At 47.2% G+C, this 20,676-nt stretch overlaps 1 protein-coding gene across 6 annotated transcripts in view; it reads left to right on the top strand.

Moving 5' to 3' along the window:
* The window catches only part of ACACA (acetyl-CoA carboxylase alpha), a 342,930-nt gene that overhangs the window by 45,119 nt on the left and 277,135 nt on the right, over positions 1 to 20,676 (top strand). The window contains exon 1 of one of the 6 annotated variants that reach the window (XM_058446054.1): positions 16,430 to 16,563. The exons of 2 other annotated variants lie outside the window; for them this stretch is intronic. The gene's annotated coding sequence lies outside the window, so the exon portion shown is untranslated. Of the gene's footprint in view, positions 1 to 16,429; positions 16,564 to 20,676 lie in introns of those variants that run through there. 3 more of the 6 variants (XM_032163077.2, XM_058446052.1, XM_058446051.1) reach the window with 3 other exon arrangements.

The raw sequence follows: 20,676 nt of genomic DNA, 5'->3' as shown, positions 1-20,676 counted from the left end.
GTAATCCCAGCACTTTGGGAGGCTGAGGCGGGTGGATCACCTGAGGTCGGGAGTTCAAGACCAGCCTGACCAACATGGAGAAACTCCATCTCTACTCAAAGTACAAAAATTAGCTGGGCATGGTGGCACACGTTTGTAATCCCAGCTACTCGGGAGGCTGAGGTAGGAGAATCACTTGAACCTGGGAGGTGGAGGTTGCAGTGAGCTGAGATTGCGCCATTGCACTCCAGCCTGGGCAACAAGAGCGAAACTCCATCTCAAAAAAAAAAAAAGAAAAAAGAAAAAAGAGAATAAATATCTACTCCGTCTTTATCAAACTCTAGAGCTTCTTTGATCTTGTTTTATTTTGGAGACGGGGTTATGTTTTGTAGAGACCGGGTCTGACTGTGTTGCCCAGGTTGGTCTCAAACTCCTGAGCTCCAGCAATCTGCCCCCCTCGGCCTCCCAAAGTGCTGGTGCACTTTGTGAGCCACTGCACCTGGCCTAGAAAACTTTTTCAAAAAGTTTTGCGGTGAGAAAGAAAGCAGAGAAATGAGGCCACTGACTAGAGGGAACATAAATGCCTCACATCTTTATTGGTCCAAGCAAATCTTTATTCATCCTTCCCACCCTCTTGCCCCCGGCTGCCTGCTTCTCTTAGCAGAGGAGGTGGTTAGGGCAGAGGGGCTCCATTGCCTTCCTTGGGTTTTGTGATTTTTGCTTACTATTTCCTTAACATGATGACATGATTCTCTGCTCCCCTGAGGTATTATCACCTTCCCTCCTGTTACTCTATTTGAAACTCTCTGTACATTAGTTCCTAGATGCCACGGTACAATGCTGCCACCTTGGAGCAGGAGTAGGAACTGATCTGAGGGCTTGTGTTCTCATCCAGTGTCACAAGGTGGCAAAAGAGCTCCCTTTCCCCAAAAGAGACCTTGTGCTTGGCCAAAGATGAAGTCTAAGAGTTTTCTTTCATCACCTCTCAGACCCTACCCTTTTCTTTTGTAACTTAAAGACTCTAAAGTCAGCCTGGGCCAGGCGCGGTAGTTCACACCTGTAATCTCAGCATGTTGGGAGGCCAAGGCAGGTGGAGTTCAAGACCAGCTTGACTAACATGGTGAAACCCTGTCTCTACTAAAAATACAAAATTAGCCAGGAGTGGTAGCGCACGTCTCTAATCCCAGCTACTTGGGAGGCTGAGGCAGGAGAATCGTTTGAACTCAGGAAACAGAGTTTGTGGTGAGCTGACAGCACGCCACTGCTCTCCATCCTAAGCAACAGAGCAAGACTCCACCTAAAAAAAAAAAAAAGCCTGCATATTGGAGTAGGCCATACTGTCGGGGACAGAGCGGTGGAAGAGCTACAGTCAAAATATCCACGAGTAGGCCGGGCACTGTGGCTCACGCCCATAATCCTAGCACTTTGGGAGGCTGAGTCAGGTGGATCATGAGGTCAGGAGTTCAAAACCAGCCTGGCCAACATGGTGAAACCCTATCTCCACTAAAAATACAAAAATTATCTGGGCGTCGTGGCACATGCCTATAGTCCCAGCTACTTGGGAGGCTGAGGCAGGAGAATCACTTGAACCCAGGAGGCGGAGGTTGCAGTGAGCCGAGATTGCGCCACTGCACTCCAGCCTGTGTGACAGTGCTAGACTCCATCCCCCCCACCAAAAAAAAAAAAAAAAAAAAAAATCCAAGAGTAGACAAATAGATCCATGTTTCTATTATTTCTAATAGACTATTTCTCTACTCCTAGATATTTTGACTGACTTTCTAAGCATTTAGAATATCAGTGGAGCAGAGTATATCTCTTCTGATCTCCTTTTCCCACAACAAGAACATCAAATTTAGCAGGAAAAAAGTTATGAGTTTTATGACATATGCAATTCAGAGATATGATGTTGGAAGAGAGTAGGAACTAGGACCAAATGGATGAATCAGGATGGGTCTGCAGAAGGAGCACTTGACAGGAAGCCAGGAGGCCTACCCCAGCTCTTTAATTGACTAAATCAATTTGAACAAGTCACTTGTCTTCTCTTGGCCTCTATTTTGGTTTCTGTAATGAGGTGGTTGGACAGAATGGCTTACAAGGCCTCTTCTAGCTTTAAAATTATTGTACCTAGCCGGGCGCGGTGGCTCACGCTTGTAATCCGGGGAATCAGGTCAGGAGTTCAGACCAGGAGACCCCCCGTCTCTATAAAATACAAAAATTAGCCGGGGTGGTGGGGGCCTGTAGTCCAGTATTGAGGTGAGGCAGAGAATGGGGAACGGCGGGTGCAGTGAGCGGTGGCCATGATCCAGGCAGGGGGATCCGTCCCAAAAAAAAAAAAAAAAATAAAATAAAATAATTGTACCTAATATATATCATTTTTTGAGACTGAGTCTTGCTCTGTCACCCAGGCTGGAGTGCAGTGGCGCGATCTTGGCTCACTGCAAGCTCTGCCTCCCGGGTTCACACCATTCTCCTGCCACAGCCTCCCAAGTAGCTGGGACTACAGGCACCCACCACCATGCTTGGCTAATTTTTTGTATTTTTAGTAGAGATGGGGTTTCACCATGTTAGCCAGGATGGTCTCGATCTCCTGACCTCGTGATCTGCCTGCCTTGGCCTCCCAAAGTGCTGGGATTGCAGGCACGAGCCACCGTGTCTGGCTTATGCTACTGCTTTTTAAAGGCTACATGCCATTTTGTTCATTTGGTTTGGTTTGGTTTTAAATTAAAAAAGAAATTAATAATGGAGGCAGGGTCTCAGTATGTTGCCAAAGCTGGTCTTGAACTCCTGGCTCAAGCAGTCCTCCCACCCCAGCCTCTCAAAGTGCTGGGATCATGGGGATGAGCCACTAGCATGGCCATTTTCTTTCTTTATTTCTTTTTCTTTCTTTTTTTTTTTTTTTTTTTGAGACGTAGTCTTGCTGTGTCCCCCAGTCTGGAGTACGGTGGTGTGATCTCAGCTCACTGCAACCTCCGCCTCCCAGGTTCAAGCCATTCTCCTGCCTCAGCCTCCCAAATAGCTGGGATTACAAGCGCCCACCACCGCGCCTGGCTAATTTTTGTATTTTTAGTAGAGACGGGGTTTCACCATGTTGGTCAGGCTGGTCTCAAACTCCTGACCTCAAGTGATCCACCCGCCTCAGCCTCCCAAAGTGCTGGGATTACAGGCGTGAGCTACTCGGTCTGGCCGTGGCCGTTTTTTAATTGTGGAATATACCATATATACAGGAGAGTATATAGAACATAAGTATATTTTCAATAATAACAATAATACTGAAAAGGCGAACATATGTTACCATCATCCAAATTAAGAAATTGAACATTGCCAACATCATGGATGGTCTTTACATGTCTGTGCCTCTGGCCCTCTGGTCTCTTTCCTCCTCCCAATTTTTATTTTTCCATGTTTGTAAAATCATTGAACTATCAGCTGGGCGTGGTGGCTCATGCCGGTAATCCCAGCACTTTGGGAGGCTGAGTCAGGTGGATCACCTGAGGTCAGGAGTTCAAGACCAGCCTGACCAACATGGAGAAACTCTGTCTCTACTAAAAATACAAAATTAGCCAGGCGTGGTGGCAGAAGCCTGTAATCCCAGCTACTCGGGAGGCTGAGGCAGGAGAATCGCTTGAACGCGGGAGGTGGAGGTTGCAGTGAGCTGAGATCATGACATTGCACTCCAGCCTGGGCAACAAGAGTGAAATTCCATCTCAAAAACAAACAAAAAAATTGAACTCTCTATATATGTATCACTAAAAATATTTTGTTTACTTTTGAATATTATATAAATGGAATCAAACTCTATGTATTTTTTTTTTTTTTTTTTTTTGAGATAGAGACTTGCTCTGTTGCCCAAGCTGGAGTGCAGTGGCATAATCTCAGTTCACCTCAACCTCTGCCTCCCAGGTTCAGGCGATTCTCCTGCCTCAGCCTCCCAAGTAGCTGGGATTACAGGCATGTGCCACCAAGTCCGGCTAATTTTTGTATTTTTAGTAGAGACCGGGTTTCGCCATGTTGGCCGGCCTGGTCTCGAACTCCTGACCTCAGGGTGATCCGCCCACCTCAGCCTCCCAAAGTGCAGGGATTACAGGGATGAGCCACTGTACCCGACCTAATATTTATTTATTTATTTATTTATTTATTTATTTATTTATTTATTTATTATTTATGGAGAGAGAGTCTAGCTCTGTCACCCAGGCTGGAGTGCAGTGGCACAATCTCGGCTCACTGCAACGTCCACCTCCTGGGTTCAAGCAATTCTTCTGCCTCAGCCTCCCAAGTAGTTGAGACTACAGGCACACACCACCATGCCCAGCTAATTTTTTTTTTTTTTTTTTTTTTTTTAGTAGAGACGAGTTTTCACCGTGTTGCCCAGGCTGGTCTTAAACTACTGAGCTCAGGCAATCTGACTGCCTTGGCCTCCCAAAGTGCTAGGATTACAGGCGTGAGCCACCACACCTGGCCAATTTTTGTATTTTTCATAGAGACAGGGTTTCAGCATGTTGGCCAGGCTGGTCTTTTTTTTTTTTTTTTTTTGAGACGGAGTCTCGCTCTTTCACCCAGGCTGGAGTGCAGTGGCGCGATCTCGGCTCACTGCAGGCTCCGCCCCCCCAGGGTTCACGCCATTCTCCTGCCTCAACCTCCCTTGTAGCTGGGACTACAGGCGCCTGCCACCTCCTCGCCCGGCTAATTTTTTGTATTTTTAGTAGAGACGGGGTTTCACCGTGTTAGCCAGGATGGTCTCGATCTCCTGACCTTGTGATCCGCCCGCCTCGGCCTCCCAAAGTGCTGGGATTACAGGCGTGAGCCACCGCGCCCGGCCAGCCAGGCTGGTCTTGAACTTCTGACCTCAAGTGATCCGCCTGCCTTGGCCTCCTAAAGTGCTGGGATTACAGGCGTGAGCCACCGCGTCTGGGCTGGAAATTTCTTTTATGTGTTCTCCCAGTCACTACTCACCATCAGAAGTAAGTGTTATCAGCTGGACACTGTGGCTCACACCTGTATTCCCAGCACTTTGGGAAGCTGAGGCAAGTGGATCACCTGAGATCAGGAGTTCAAGATCAGCCTGGCCAACATGGTGAAACCCTGTCTCTACTAATTATACAAAAATTAGATGGGCATGGTGGCTCATGCCTGTAGTCCAGCTACTCAGGAGTCTGAGGCAGGAGAATCGCTTGAACCCAGGAGGCAGAGGTTGCAGAGCCAAGACTGGGCCACTGCATTCCAGCCTTGGCGACAGAGTGAGACTCTGTCTCAAAAAAAAAAAAAAAAGCCGGGCGCGGTGGCTCACGCTTGTAATCCCAGCACTTTGGGAGGCCGAGGCGGGCGGATCACGAGGTCAGGAGATCGAGACCATGGTGAAACCCCGTCTCTACTAAAAAAATACAAAAAATTAGCCGGGCGCGGTGGCGGGCGCCTGTAGTCCCAGCTACTCGGAGGCTGAGGCAGGAGAATGGCGTGAACCCGGGAGGCGGAGCTTGCAGTGAGCCGAGATTGCGCCACTGCACTCCAGCCCGGGCGACAGAGCGAGACTCTGTCTCAAAAAAAAAAAAAAAAAAAAAAAAAAAAAAAAGGAGGGGCCAGGCACAGTGGTTCACGCCTGTAATCCCAGCACTTTGGGAGGCTGAGGCGGGCAGATCACCTGAGGTCAGGAGTTGGAGACCAGTCTAGCCAACATGGTGAAACCTCATCTCTACTAAAAATATAAAAATTAGATGGGTGTGGTGGTATGCACCTGTAATCTCAGCTACTCGGGAAGCCGAGGCAGGAGAATTGCTTGAACCTGGAAGGCGGAGGTTGCAGTGAGCTGAGATTGCATCACTGCCCTCCAGCCTGCAGTTACAGAGCAAGACTCCGTCTCAAAAAAAAAAAAAAAAAAAAAAAGAGTGTATTATCCAGATTCTTGCCATCACAAATGAGTTTTGCCTATTTTTTTTTTCTAGAAATGGGGTCTCTCTCTCTCTCTGTGTGTTGCCCAGGCCAGATTTGAACTCCTAGGCTCAAGCGATCCTACCACCTCAGCTTCCTGACTAACTGAGGCTACAGGGGCATGTACCTGGCTTGTTTTGCCCATTTTTTTTTGTTGTTTTATTTTGACAGGGTCTTGCTATGTCACCCAGGCTGGAGTGGAATTGTGTGATCAAGACTCACTGAAGCCTCCAACTCCTGGGCTCAAGCAATCCTCCCACCTCAGCCTCCCAAGTAGCTGGGACTACAGGCGTGTATCACCTGCCCAGCTAAATTGTTTATAATTTTTATGAGACAGGGTCTCCCTATGTTGCCCAGGCTTGTCGCAAACTCCTGGCCTCAAGTGATCCTCCTGCTTTAGTCTCTCAAAGTGCTAGAATTATAGGCACGAGCCACTGGTACCTGGCCTGTTTTTCCTGTTTTTGTAGCAGGAAACATACATTTTTTGCTCAACATTATGTTGGTAAAATTCATCCATATTACTTCATGTAGCAATCATCTGTTCATTCTCATTGCTTTATAATATTTCATTGTATGAATGTATCACCGTTTATATATTCATTCTGCTGTTGAGAGACATTTGTTTTGTTTCCAGTTTGTAGCCATAATGAGCAATGTTTCTGGGGCAGTTTTGAAAGTTTCTCCAGGGTATAAATCCAGAAGTAGAAGCTGGTTATAGGGTATGCAGGGTATGTACAACTTTACCAATTAATGCCAAACTGTTTTCTAAGGGATGGTCCTCATTACACTCCTACTTGTAACATATGCAAGTTCCTACTATTACACATCCTTGCCAAAGGGGCCAAAGAATCTTTCCTGTGTGATGCAATAATAAGCCTGAGTGGGGCCAGGCATACTCACAGGTGCCAGCCCTTTGGTTGGTACTCAGAAGCTCAGGCCACAGTCATTTGCTCCCTCCAAGTAAGGGTAAAGGATTCATAATATCCCAAGGTCCCTGATCACATGCTCCATTAACCTAGAAATATTGGGGCGGATGGGTTGGTGAACTGAATTTTCATTTTATTATTATTACTTTTTTAGATGGAGTCTTGCTCTTGTCACTCAGGCTGGAGTGCAATGGCGTAATTTTGGCTCACTGCAACCACCACCACCTGGGATCAAGTGATTCTCCTCCTTCAGCTTCCCGAGTAGCTGAGATTACAGGTTCCTGCCACCACGCCCAGCTAATTTTTGTATTTTTAGTAGAGACAGGGTTTCACCATGTTGGCCAGGCTGGTCTTGAACTCCTGACCTCAGGTGATTCACCCACCTCGGCCTCCCAAAGTGCTGGGATTATAGGCGTGAACCACTGTGCCCAGCCACTGAATTATTTATTTATTTATTTATTTATTTTTTGAGACAGAGTCTTGCTCTGTCACCCAGGCTGGAGTGCAGTGGTGCAAACACGGCTCACTGCAACCTCCGCCCCCCGGGTTCAAGTGATTCTCCTTCCTCGGCCTCCCTCATAGCTAAGACAGGGTGCAGGGAGCAGTGAATTTAGTAATGACACAATTTTTTTTTTTTTTTTTTTTTTTTGAGGCAGAGTCTCACTCTGTCTTGCCCAGGCTGGAGTGCAGTGGTGTGATCTCGGCTCACTGCAACCTCCGCCTCCTGGGTTCGAGCAAGTCTCCTTTCTCAGCCTCCCAAGTAGCTAGGACTATAGGTGTGTGCCACCACACCTGGCTAATTTTGTATTTTTAGTAGAGACGGGGTTTCACGATGTTGGCCAGGTTCATCTTGAACTCCTGACCTCAGGTGATCCACCCATCTCGGCCTCTCAAAGTGTTGGGATTACAAGCATGAGCCACCGCGCCCAGCAATCACAATTTCTGAATCAAGTGAGGATCCATAAAGCACTCTGTTCTGTATTGATTACTAATAGGAAATGAAAGGAAAGGAACATGGAGAGAAAGGGGAAAGTAATATTTTCTGTGTGCCTACTATCTTACAAGCTCTGTGCCAGAAGCTTAACATGTTGGTTACATCATTTAATCCAAAACACCACCTTAGAAGGTAGGCTTTGTATCCTGAATATAAGATAGATATGTATAATATAGATAAGGAAACTGAGGCTCAGAAAGGCGTCACTTCCTCAAGGCCACAGAGCTAATTAGTGACAGAGTCAGGATTTAAAGCATAGCCTATCTGATTAAAGAGCTCAAGCTGTTTACAATACAGAGCACAGAGAAGGTAGAGTTGCTGCTGCTCTTGAGACTGACACTGCCAATACCAATAATCGGTTCTTCTCAGTTTTGCTTGCCTGTATTAACCCCCAACACTATGTTATTCAACTGATTATGGCCATCTTGTTCATTGATTGAAGCTACATTTCCTTTTCATGGATTTTTTTGTTGTCTTTATTCTTCCTTTTTCCAATAAGAAAATTGGGCACATCAGCACAATAGGTCCACTGATAAACAAGACTTGTGTTAGAAAATAACTTTCTACCTGCAGGTCTAGGAGTTAACCAGAGGTGAGATGATATATATATATATATATATATTTTTTTTTTTTTTCTGAGACGCAGTCTTGCTCTGTCACTCAGGCTGGAGTGCGATGGCATGATCTCGGCTCACTGCAACTTCCGCCTCCCGGATTCAACGGATTCTCCTGCCTCAGCCTCCTGAGTAGCTGGGATTACAGGCGCCTGCCACGACACCCAGGTAATTTTTGTACTTTTAGTAGAGACAGGGTTTCTCTGTGTTAGTCATGCTGGTCTCAAACTCCTGACCTCAGGTAACCCTACTGCTTCGGCCTCCCAAAGTGCTAGGATTACAGGCGTGAGCCACCACACCTGGCCCAGAGGTGAGATTTTTTAAAAAGACGTGACATTGTGGCCAGGCGTGGTGGCTCATGCCTGTAATCCCAGCACTTTGGGAGGCTGAGGCGGGTGGATCACGAGGTTAGGAGTTCAAGACCAGCCTGGCCAAAATGGTGAAACCCTGTCTTTACTAAATATACAAAAATTAGCCAGGCGTGGTGGCGAGTGCCTGTAATCCCAGCTACTTGGGAGGCTGAGGCAGGAGAATCGCTTGAACCCAGGAGGCAGAGGTTGCAGAGAGCCAATATCGTGCCACTGCATTCTAGCCTGGGTGACAGAGTGAGACTCCGTCTCAAAAAAAAAAAAAAAAAAAAAAAAAAGACGTGACGTTGTGAAATCTTCTGCTCTGAGACATGACATACAGGAAAATTTTAAGACAGAAGGTATTAAAAGGATAAAAAGAAATTGAATGATAGCTCAATTTTTCTTGACGATAAAGGCTCTACAAAATTATTAATGTTATATTTTATTATGTATTGTGTTTCATATATAATAACAACAATAAAGAATGAAAGTAGAAGACAGGTAGAGACCTAAATATGTAGCAGGAAAAACCTGAACCTGATATAGGAATAATGGAGACACTAGGGAAGTCTAAAGAGAAGGTAGGGACGGGGCAGGAAATAAACTTACCAGGAGTACCGTCATGGCTTTAGAGGAAAGTGAAGTCAGGGATGGCTAGGTTATAAAGCTGAGCAACATAAAATGTCAGAATCCTACAATTGGGCAAAATCCAAACAAGTCATCTTGTCCATTTTCCTGTCTTTAAAGAGCCCTTTAAAATTTCTCCAGGTATTTTAGTTGTGAGGTTTGTAGGACTTAGAAAGGGATTTTAAAAACATATATATTGGAGGTGTCATGGAGGAAGAAGTTAAGATTTGGTAACTGGCTGAAGTATAGAGACTGGAAGTGTTTGCTATTGGATAAGGAAGGAGTGAGAGCAGAAATGCATGTGAAAACCCTGTGTCCATGTGAAAACATCGTGGCGAGTCTCTACTATTCACGCTGTCCTTCATTGTGCAATTCTACCTTTCATCATTAGGACCAGACTTATGAAGTGGCCTCCCTGAGGACATTTTCTGATCTTATGGTATGAAGTTCCTTCAGGCTCTTAATTCTGGATAAACTGGAGTGATTAACAAGAGCAAAGAGACATAGTATTCCGATAAGGACTTTGTGTCTTTTTTTTCTTTTATATCACAACTGGAGCCACAGTTGTGGGCAAGGCACTGACTTTCTTGATGAATTCTGTCCATCTGTAAAGCAGCTAAATATCCCACTGGAGGCTTTGCCTCTCAGAGACAACGTGAAGACGGATAAGCAGGCATCAGGAGCAGAGTGGCCTCTCAGGTACAGAGCTAATCTTTATTTCAGTCAATGAAGCACTTACTAATAGAAATACCTAGTCCTACTCGAAGAGCTATAAAAGGGGGTAGCAAACTGTAAGAGATGGTCTGTGCCTTCAGGATTTAACTGGAGAGCTAAAACCAGTATGCAGACAAAAAAAATATATATCCTAATTAAATTCTGAACGGTGGGCCAGGCATGGTGGCTCACACCTGTAATCCCAGCATTTTGGGAGGCAGAGGTGGGAGGATCATTTGAGGTCAGGTGTTTGAGACCAGCCTGGCCAACATAGTGAGACTCTGTCTCTGCTGGAAATACAACAATTGGCTGGGCATGGTAGCACATACCTGTGATTCCAGCTACTCGGGAGGCTGAGGCAGGAGAATCACTTGAACCCGGGAGGCGGAAGTTGCAGTGAGCTGACAGCGCGCCACTGAGCTACAGCCTGGGAGACAGAGCGAGACTGTCAAAAAAAAAAAAATTCTGAACTGTGTGGTATGACCATATTGCTACAAGAATTCAGAGGAGAGAGAGATCAGTGAAAGCTGGAGAAGTAAGAGAAATCTTGGAGAATATGGGACTTCCAAGGACTAGAAAGATTCAGAAAAATAGGAGAAAAGTTGGACAAGTCTGCCACCATAAACAAAGGTATAAGGATAAGAATAAGCATGGCAAGTGCCAGAAGCCAGATTAAAGTTTAACTATTGGTGGTCAGCAGGAAATAATATCCCAATAATTCCTCTATTCTCTGTCCTAAAGATTGATCACTGACCTTGTTATCTACGAATCTGGATTCATGGTCAGACAGCCCCAGGACAGGGGGCTCTTCATGGTTCTATTTTCTTTTCTTTTTTTTTCTTGAGATGGAGTCTCTCTCTGTCTCCCAGGCTGGAGTGCAGTGGCGCTGTTGGCTCACTACAACCTCTGCCTCTCGGGTTCAAGTGATTCTCCTGCCTCAGCCTCCTAAGTAGCTGGGATTATAGGTGCCTGCCACCATGCCAGGCTGATTTTTGTTCTTTTAGTAGACATGGGGTTTTGCCACATTGGCCAGCCTGGCCTCGAACTCCTGACTTCAGGTGATCTGCCCGTCTTGGCCTCCCAAAGTGTTGGGATTACAGGCATGAGCCACCATGCCTGGACTCTTTTCTTTCTTTCTTTTTTTTTTTTGAGATAGAGTCTTGCTTTGTTGCCCAGGCTGGAGTACAGTGGTGCAATCTTGGCTCACTGCAACCTCTGTCTCCTGGGTTCAGGTGATTCTCCTGCCTCAGTCTCCCAAGTAGGGCCTGAGACTACAGGCACGTGCCACCATACCCAGCAATTTTTTTATTTTTTATTTTTATTTTTTTTGACAGAGTCTCACTCTGTCACCCAGGCTGGAGTGCAGTGGCATGATCTCGGCTCACTGCAACCTCTCCCTCCCGGGTTCAAACAATTCTCCTGCCTCAGCCTCCTGAGTAGCTGGGATTACAGGCGCCTGCCACCATGCCCAGCTAATTTTTTGTATTTTTAGTACAGACAGGGTTTCGCCATATTGGCCAGGCTAGTCTTGAACTCCTGATCTCCGGTGATCCACCCGCCTCGCCCTCCCAAAGTGCTGGGTTTACAGGCATGAGCCACTGTGCCCTGCCGCAAATTTTGTATTTTTAGTAGAGACAGGGTTTCAGTATGTTGGCCAGGCTGGTCTAGAACTCCTGACCTCCGGTGATCCACCCGCCTTGTGCTCCCAAAGTGCTGAGATTACCGTACCCAGCCCATGGTTCTATTTTCTATTAAGGCACTTTCTTTCCTCCCTTGATTCAACTCAAACCTGACTTGAGAGACTTTCTTGTCCTAAGAGTGACAGGTATTGAAGGCCTTGTTGTTCAACAGAGACTCTGGCAGCAAAGAGGGGAACAATAATGATAAATCTTAAACGACTGTTCTCAAACTTCAGGGTGATTATTAGGGATGCTTAAAAAAAAGAAAAAGTCGGCCAGGTCCAGTGGCTCACACCTGTAATCCCAGCACTTTGGGAGGCCAAGGCGGGTGGATCACAACGTCAGGAGTTTAAGACCAGCCTGACCAACATGGTGAAGCCGTGTCTCTCCTAAAAATACAAAAATTAGCTGGGCACGGTGGCACACGCCAGTAATCCCAGCTACTTGGGAGGCTGAGGCAGAAGAATCACTTGAACCCGGGAGGTGGAGGTTGCAGTGAGCCGAGATTGTGCCACTGCACTCCAGCCTGGGTGACAGAGCGAGATTCCGTCTCAAAAAAAAAAAAAGAAAAGAAAAAGAAAAAGAGAAAACGTCAACCAGGTGTGGTGGCATGTCCCTGTAGTCCCAGCTACTTGAGAGGCTGAGGTGGCAGGATCGCTTGAGCCCAGGAGTTGGGGCTGCAGTGAGTTATGATTGTGCTGCTGCACAAAAAAAAAAAAAAAAGGGCTAGGAATCTGCATTTTTAACAAGCACCCTGGTTTTTTTTTTTTTTTTTTGAGATGGATTCTCGCTCTGTCGCCAGGCTGGAGTGCAGTGGTGCGATCTCAGCTCACTGCAAGCTCTGCCTCCCGGGTTCACGCCATTCTCCTGCCTCAGCCTCCGCAGTAGCAGGGACTACAGGCGCCCGCCACCACACTCGGCTAATTTTTTGTGTTTTTAGTAGAGACGGGGTTTCACCATGTTAGCCAGGATGGTCTCGATATCCTGACCTCATGATCCACCCGCCTCGGCCTCCCAAAGTGCTGGGATTACAGGCGTGAGCCACTGCGCCTGGCGCACCCTAGTGTTTGTTTCATCAGGTGGTCAGTGGGACATACTGTGAGAAACGATGCCCTAATTTAAATATTTGACCGAAAAATGCCAAATGAAGCTGTCTGCACAGTGGCGCATATAATGTTTATATATATCTGGGTTTATCAATTTTTGAGAATTTATCTTTTCTCATCTATGGCTATTACAAATTCATATGGCTATCATCTAAAGAGTGTGACACAGACACTCTGTTTTAATGTGCTAGTTTTGTCTTCTTAAATAGACTATAATCACCTCGAAGACAGGGACCTCTCATACTTTTCTGACTTTACCCACAGGAAGATAAGAAAGCAACTTTAAGGTTGGAAGGTAGCTGGGATGCTCAGGATGAATCACTAATACCTTTACATCACCTTGAAAACCCTGGAAGTCATATATTTGGGATTTTGTATTCGTTTTCTAGGGCTGCTATAACAAAATACCACAGACTGGTGGCTTAAACAACAGAAATGCATTTCCTCAGTTCTGAAGGCTAGAAGTCCAAGATTAAGGTGTCAGCAGTTAGTTTTTTTCTGATACTTTCTCCTTGGCTTGTAGATGGCCATGGATGCCCTATGTCTTCATATGTGTGTCTGTGTCCTCGTCGCCTCGTCTTATAAGGACGCCAGTCATACTGGATTAGGGCCCACCCTTATGACCTCATTTTAATTTAATTACCTCTATAAAGACTTTGTCTCCAAATATACTCACATTCTGAGGTTCTAGGGGTTAGGACTTCAACATATGAATTTTGGGATACAATTCAGCCCATAACAGACCTCTAGTATTAGCTTCTAGAAATGTACCACTCATCCTTCTCTTCCATTTGTTAGTCTCATATAGTAAGTTCTCTCCACCCTTTGGTTCTCCTCCTCCGCCGCTTACAGACGTAATAGCTTGTGTAGCAATAACTCATGGAGCAGCTCTAAAGAACCTACAGTAGGGATGGGCAGGTTGTGGCATGCACCAAACACCATAACACTCAGGGGTTGCTGAAATTCCAGTTGTATTGTCTTAAAGACACAGCTCTTTGCTCATTCTCTGCCCAGCTGTCTTAGCATTTGGTGATAAGAATTAGATTATTAGATCCTCTGTAAGTGACCTTGGTATCCTAACTCATCCTTAATTACTTTTTTTTTTCACTGTAGCTTCTATTAGGCCTGTCTTTGGCCAGTTCTTTAGCAAGCTCAATTATTTAAAATAATCAGTGAGGTCAAAAGCAGGACATGCAGGGGCTGGCTGAAATTTCACATAAGGACAGTTTTTGAGGGTAAATCCCTGGTTTTGCAGAGCTCCTAAAGCTGGTAAACAGCAACACCATTAAAAATCCTGGAGAGACTTGGCGTGGTGGCTCACGCCTGTGGCCAGCACTTTGGGAGGCCAAGGTGGGCGGATCACGAGGTCAAGAGATTGAGACCATCCTGGCCAACATGGTGAAATCCCATCTCTACTAAAAATACAAAAATTAGCTGGACTTGGTGGTGTGTGCCTGGAGTCCCAGCTATTCAGGAGGCTGAGGCAGGAGAATCGCTTGAACCTGGGAGGCGGAGGTTGCAGTGAGCTGAGATTGCACCACGGCACTCCAGCCTGGGCGACAGAGCGAGACTCCATCTCAAAAAAAAAAAAAAAAAGAATCCTAGGGAAAGAATTCCTATTACTTAATAGGATCTAGGAAAGGTAAAAGAAAAATAAGAGGCAACCGCGTGGTTTTTAGTTCTTTTAAAGTCACTCCCTTCATGTCAGCTTCAGAGACTGCTGTTATGGAAAGGCAAGGCTTCCCTCTTCCCAGGCCATTTTTTTCGGTGAGTCAAATCAAACATCTTACTAAACCAGGGAGTCTTGCCCAATTATCTTTTTCCCCCCACTACCTTTGTCCAACTGATTGATGCATCAGTGATACAATTATTGTGAAATATGAATCCCTGTTCTGTAAAGTCCACATCTTCTTTCCTAAGTTCTCTGCTTCCAATCCCTGTTATTTAATTAATTTATTTATATAGAGATGGGGTCTTTTTACGTTGCCAGTGCTGGGGTGCAGTGGCTATTCACAGGCGCAGGCGTAGTACACTACATACAGCCTTGAACCCCTCGCCTCAAGCCATCCACCCACCTCAACCGTCTGAGTAGGTGGGACTACAGTCCAGGTACATGCCATTGTGCTTGACCCTATTATTTTAAAAATGGGTTGATAAATTCTTCGGGAAGCCCCACTTAGTGGGATTATGAGGGCTCCTAGATAAATATTGTTCCTTGTTGACCAATCTTTCCCTCTTCCTGCCTCAGCTTCCGCCAAGAACTTCTTACCGGGGCATGTATTTCTATCCTATTCACTTTTTACCCTCTGGCGTAGAACTTCTTCCTACCAAACTGTCATCCTCTGCACCTCTCCTGGCCTTCCTCACAAGTTTGTAAGCATTAAGAAGGTGCGCCACATGCTTCATTAAATTCCTCCTTGGAAGGGCTGAGTTCACCCTGTTCTTCTCAAGTGCAATTTTCTCCAAGTTTCTTCCCTACGCAATGTTTGTATTGTGTTGGGACCCCTTCCAGTTATTATTAATTTTCAACACACAGCTACGATTGAAGTCTTGCTATGAAGTAACCGGCAAAACTGGAGACACCGACTGGCTTCCTCTCAAAGGCTCGGCGTGCCCACAGTGGAGGACGGGAAGCATTCTCCAATCCGAAAAGTCTAGAACGCTTTGGCAACTATTTTGCTCAGGGCAGGCAGAAGACGGTGGTTCTTTGGTACAGTCCCCTTCTTACTGAGCTTCGTTTACTGAGGCTTCTCCTTAACACGCCAGGATCCAGCATGTATAACACCTTTCGAGTGGGCTGTCTCGGGGCTGAGGAGCGAAACGGGGGGCTGGTTATGGAGTTCCAGCATGGGGTTACTTAGCTCGCCCAGACTTGGAAACCAGCCAGCGTGATGAGGACAGGTAGTGGACGCGATTGCCCACCCCTTGTTAATGTGTTAGGATTAAATAGACAATTAAACGGGCCCGCACACCGCCTGCCCCATTCAGCCCGCCTTAATTCTGGGTTCCCTTTCCCCCCTCTACAGGCCGGTTAGTCCTGGCCCCTCACTTGGGACGCCTCTGTCCCTGCTGCGAGGCGCATGCGGCACCGCTTCCCCCACTCCCCTCTCCGCCAGGAGGAGGAGCCGAGGGGCTGGCCAGCACCCGGCTGTGGCAGAAGGGGCCACGAAGGCCTGGCCAGGGGCGCCACGACTGCCCAGGGCCCGCCCGCGGCCCGCCCGCCCTCTAGCCGCTCGGCCCCGAATGGCAGATCCGCGCTCGGACCATCGACATCGCCTCACATCGCCCCGCCCCGCGCCGCCCTCTCATTGGCTGCCGCTGAGCCCTCGGGCCCGCGCCTCGCCCCCCGGCGGCCCTGGTCTCGCCGCAGCTCGGAGCGGGGTCGGAGGTAAACGGCCTGGAGTAACCCCGGACGTAGTCACCGCTTGGGGCTCGCCGGCTGAGGTGGGAGGCAGGGGTGGGGCGGGGCGGGGCGGGGCGGGGCGGGGGCGGGTCAGGCCCCCTGAAGCCCCGCCCCTTCTCCGTGTGCCGGGCCGGCCTGGTGCTGCGAACCTGTCAGCCATCGCCGGAGCCGCCGGCGTCTCCTCCCGCCCAGCAGTTCCTCCACGCAGGGCCTCCGGAACCGCCCGACTGCACACGTTGCCACTCTGAGGTGAGGTGAGGGCCGGCCCAGAACCTGTGACCGGGGACCTGGAGAAATTGGGGCCAAGGGAGGGGCGGCGGCAGGCAGGGGGCCGCCTCCCAGCCTCCGCTCGCCCGCACGCGGCCTGGGCTTCACACTGTCCAGACCCGGTGCCGGGCAGCCCAGCTCTTCCCGCAGCTCTGAGGCCTTGAGGTCCCCTCCCTAGAGACATGAAGAGGTCTGGGGTCTCGGGAGGTGGGAATTCAGATCCCGGAACTGGGAGGCGTACAGTTCAGGGCTCCTCTAGGAAGGGGCTGGAGTTTCTGCCTGGACCTCGCCCCCCACCCCTCCTGCCCAGCTCCAGCGTGGTCTGATTCCTTCCAGACCCCTCTCCAATCCGATTCTGGGCTCGGGAGAGGGAGAAGACCACGTGGGAAGGGGGCGTTGCGGGTTGGGTCTGATTGCATTGAAAGTCCTCTCTCTCTTGCAGAGTGAGGTGTGGGGTGCAGACCTCACTTGCTCTCTCCGTGCCTTTGTATCGTGGCGAGAGTCAGGGCAAGGCAGGTTGTCCCTGCCAGTTCCTGTTCCCAGGATTTTATTATGTTCTCTGCGAGGGACGTAGTAAATGTACATGCCTTTTGTTACTCTCTCCTTCTCGTTTGCCATGCTGATCAAGGGAAGTTACTGGAAACAGAACGTACGAAGCTGACGTGAAACTAATGATTTCACAGGAAAATGTGCGTGTCCTGCCCGGATCCGGGCCAACAATATTTTGGATTTGGGAGTGGGAGAGTGGACGCTAATGGACACTTGAAATCACCTCTAAAAATCAGGGACTTCGTGTAGGCCTTGTGGGTTTTATAGAGGCATTTAAGAATATAACTGCTCAGGAGAAATAGTTTAATTTCAGATATTTTTGTTTGGGGGTTTAAGACTGGAATAAAAAAAGACCCTAGGCCTTCCTGATTCCGTTTCTACTTAAGCGATGTTTCAGTAATTTCCTAATGTGTGGATAAACCTAATAACCACATCTTCAGTCTCAGAAGTTTATTTCCTTGGATTTTCTCTCTTTCCATTCATTTTTTTCCCTCCCAATTCGGTAGTATAGATTGAGAAGCATGCTTTCTTTGGTTACGTGGTCTCTTCTCCCTCAGCAGGGAGGAATACTCATATTTGTCCCTTCTGGAGGGGGATGCCCTGGATGTCTGTGATGAGAAGGATTTCTGTGCAGCTTATTTGACAGGCACTTTTTTTTCAGAAAAGCATTGTGGCCTAATAGAGCAGGACCACAGTTTACCTGTCCAGATAGATGCCTGCTTGCTACAAATAGCAAGTTTCTTCCCACTTCTCTTGCCTCAGTTTCTTCATTTCTCAGTAAAACTGAATGCGTAACAGGAGGACTGATGTGAACCCAAGAATATTAAACATTTTAAAGTGGGCATATGAAAGATGCCAAAGGTAAAGTATTAATTTATGAAGCCATCTGTGTTTACTAGGGTTGTAGAATTTTGTTGTTGTTGTTTTGTTTGTTTGTTTGTTTGAGATGGAGTCTTGCTCTGTTACCCAGACTGGAGTGCAATGGTGCGATCTCGGCTCACTGCAACTTTCATCTCCTGGTTTCAAGCGATTCTCCTACCTCAGCCTCCCGAGTAGCTGGGATTACACACGTGCGCCACTACGCCTGGCTAATTTTTGTATTTTCGGTAGAGACAGGGTTTCACCATGTTGGCCAGGCTGGTCTCCAACTCCTGACCTCAGGTGATCCACCCTCCTCGGCCTCCCAAAGTGCTGGGATTATAGGCATGAGCCACCACGCCAGGCTTGTTTTGTTTTGATTTACCAGTGCATAATAGAAGTACATCAAGCATAAGATTAAATTGCTTTTTAAAAAGGAAGTCTTGGGAAATGGTGGCATTTATCTTAGTGAATTTATAGTTCAATAACCAGGTAATGCTGAAGACCTGGTATTGTGAAAGCCAGCCTCAGAGAACACTCTCATCTGATGTTGACCTCTCTAAAGTGCTGTGAACAGGTTCAGGTGTAGATCACTATGTGACACTATTTCCTTTGCAGTCAATGACTGGGAAAATTTTTATACCTGTCACGTGGACTGATTTAACAGGTCTAGGGCTAGTGTCTTTCTTTCTTTAAAATCTTTTTTTCCTTTAATTGGATGGCTAATATCCTAATAGTCTTAGTTGAGGAAAGAAGTAAATTAAAATAGAAACTGTGGAATAATACATTAGAAATTAGTATTTTCAATTGTGGGGGGAGAAGAGAATCCTTCTGTAATTCAGAAAAAAAGTTATGTCATTATCTAACATGTTCTTAAAGATTAATAATTATAGGAGCTGCCGGGCACGGTGGCTCACTCCTGTAATCCCAGCACTTTGGGAGGCAGAGGCGGGCGGATCATGAGGTCTGGAGATTGAGACCATCCTGGCGAACACAGTGAAACCCCGTCTCTACTAAAAATACAAAAAATTAGCAGGGCGTGGTGGTGGGCGCCTGCAGTCCCAGCTACTCGGGAGGCTGAGGCAGGAGAATGGCATGAACCCGGGAGGCAGAGCTTGCAGTGAGCCGAGATTGCGCCACTGCACTCCAGCCTGTGTGACAGAGTGAGACTCCATCTCAAAAACATAAAAAAAAAAAAAAAAAAATAATTATAGGAGCTATGTGTCAAGCATCTTTCCAAACCCGTAAAACAGTAAGATTACAAAAAAGCAAATAAACACTAGAGACTGATTGGCTAAAAAATTCCTATTAACTATTGAGATAATTACCATTAATCTTCTACTTTAACAGATTATTAACTGTTTTTTTGTTTGTTTCAGTTTAATTTAATTTTATTATTTTTTGGAGTCGGAGTCTCGCTCTTTTGCCCAGGCTGGAGTGCAGTGGCACAATCTTGGCTCACTGCAACCTCCACCTCTCAGGTTCTAGCAATCCTGCCTCAGCCCCCTAAGTAGCTGGGACTACAAGGTGTGTGCCACCATGCCCGGCTAATTTTTTGTATTTTTGGTAGAGACGGGGTTTCGTCATGTCGGCCAGGCTGCTCATAAACTCCTGACCTCAGATGATCTGCCCGTCTCGTCCTCCCAAAGTGTTGGGATTACAGGCGTGAGCCACCGCATCCGGCCTCAATTTTATTTTATTTATTTATTTATTTATTTATTTATTTGAGACAGAGTTTCGCTCTTGCTGCCCAGGCTGGAGTGCAATGATGCAATCTCGGTTCACCGCAACCTCCGCCTCCCGGGTTCAAGCGATTCTCCTGCCTCAGCCCCCCCAAGCAGCTGGGATTATAGGCATGTGCCACCACGTCTGGCTAATTTTTTTGTATTTTTAGTAGAGATGGGGTTTCTCCATGTTGGTCAGGCTGGTCTCGAACTCCCGACCTCAGATAATCTGTGTACCTCAGCCTCCCAAAGTGTTGGGATTACGGGCGTGAGCCACCGCACTTGGCTATTTTATTTTATTTTTTTGAGACAGAGTCTCACTCTGTCACTCAGGCTGGAGTGCAATGGTATGATCTTGGCTCACTGTGACCTCCACCTCCCAGGTGCAAGCGATTCTCTTGCCTCAGCCTCCCATGTAGCTCGGATTACAGACGCCTGCCACCACGCCTGGCTAATTTTTGTATTTTTAGTAGAGACGGGGTTTCACCATGTTGGCCAGCCTGGTCTTGAACTCCTGACCTCGTGATCCATCCGCTTCGGCCTCCCAAAGTGCTGGGATTACAGGTGTGAGCCACTGCGCCTGGCCACTTTATTTTTTATGTATTTATTTATTTTTTTTGGAGATGGAGTCTCACTTTGTCACCCAGGCTGGAGGGCAGTGGTGTGATCTCGGCTCACTGCAACCTCCGCCACCCGGGTTCAAGCAATTCTCCTGCCTCAGCCTCCCAAGTAGCTGGGATTACAGGTGAATGCCACCATGCCCGGCTAATTTTTGTATATTAATAGAGATGGGGTTTCACCATATTGGCCAGGTTGTTCTCTGACGTCAGGTAATCTGCCCGCCTCGGCCTCCCAAAGTGCTGGGATTACAGGCATGAGCCACTGTGCCTGGCCTTTATTTTTAAATGTTTTTTTTTGCCGGGCGCGGTGGCTCACGCCTGTAATCCCAGCACTTTGGGAGGCC

Source organism: Hylobates moloch, unplaced genomic scaffold (genome assembly GCF_009828535.3).
Source record: "Hylobates moloch isolate HMO894 unplaced genomic scaffold, HMol_V3 SCAFFOLD_10, whole genome shotgun sequence".
Classification (NCBI taxonomy): Eukaryota; Metazoa; Chordata; class Mammalia; order Primates; family Hylobatidae; genus Hylobates; species Hylobates moloch.
Note: the sequence above shows the minus strand (reverse complement) of the source record. Positions and strands in the feature narration are given on the sequence as shown.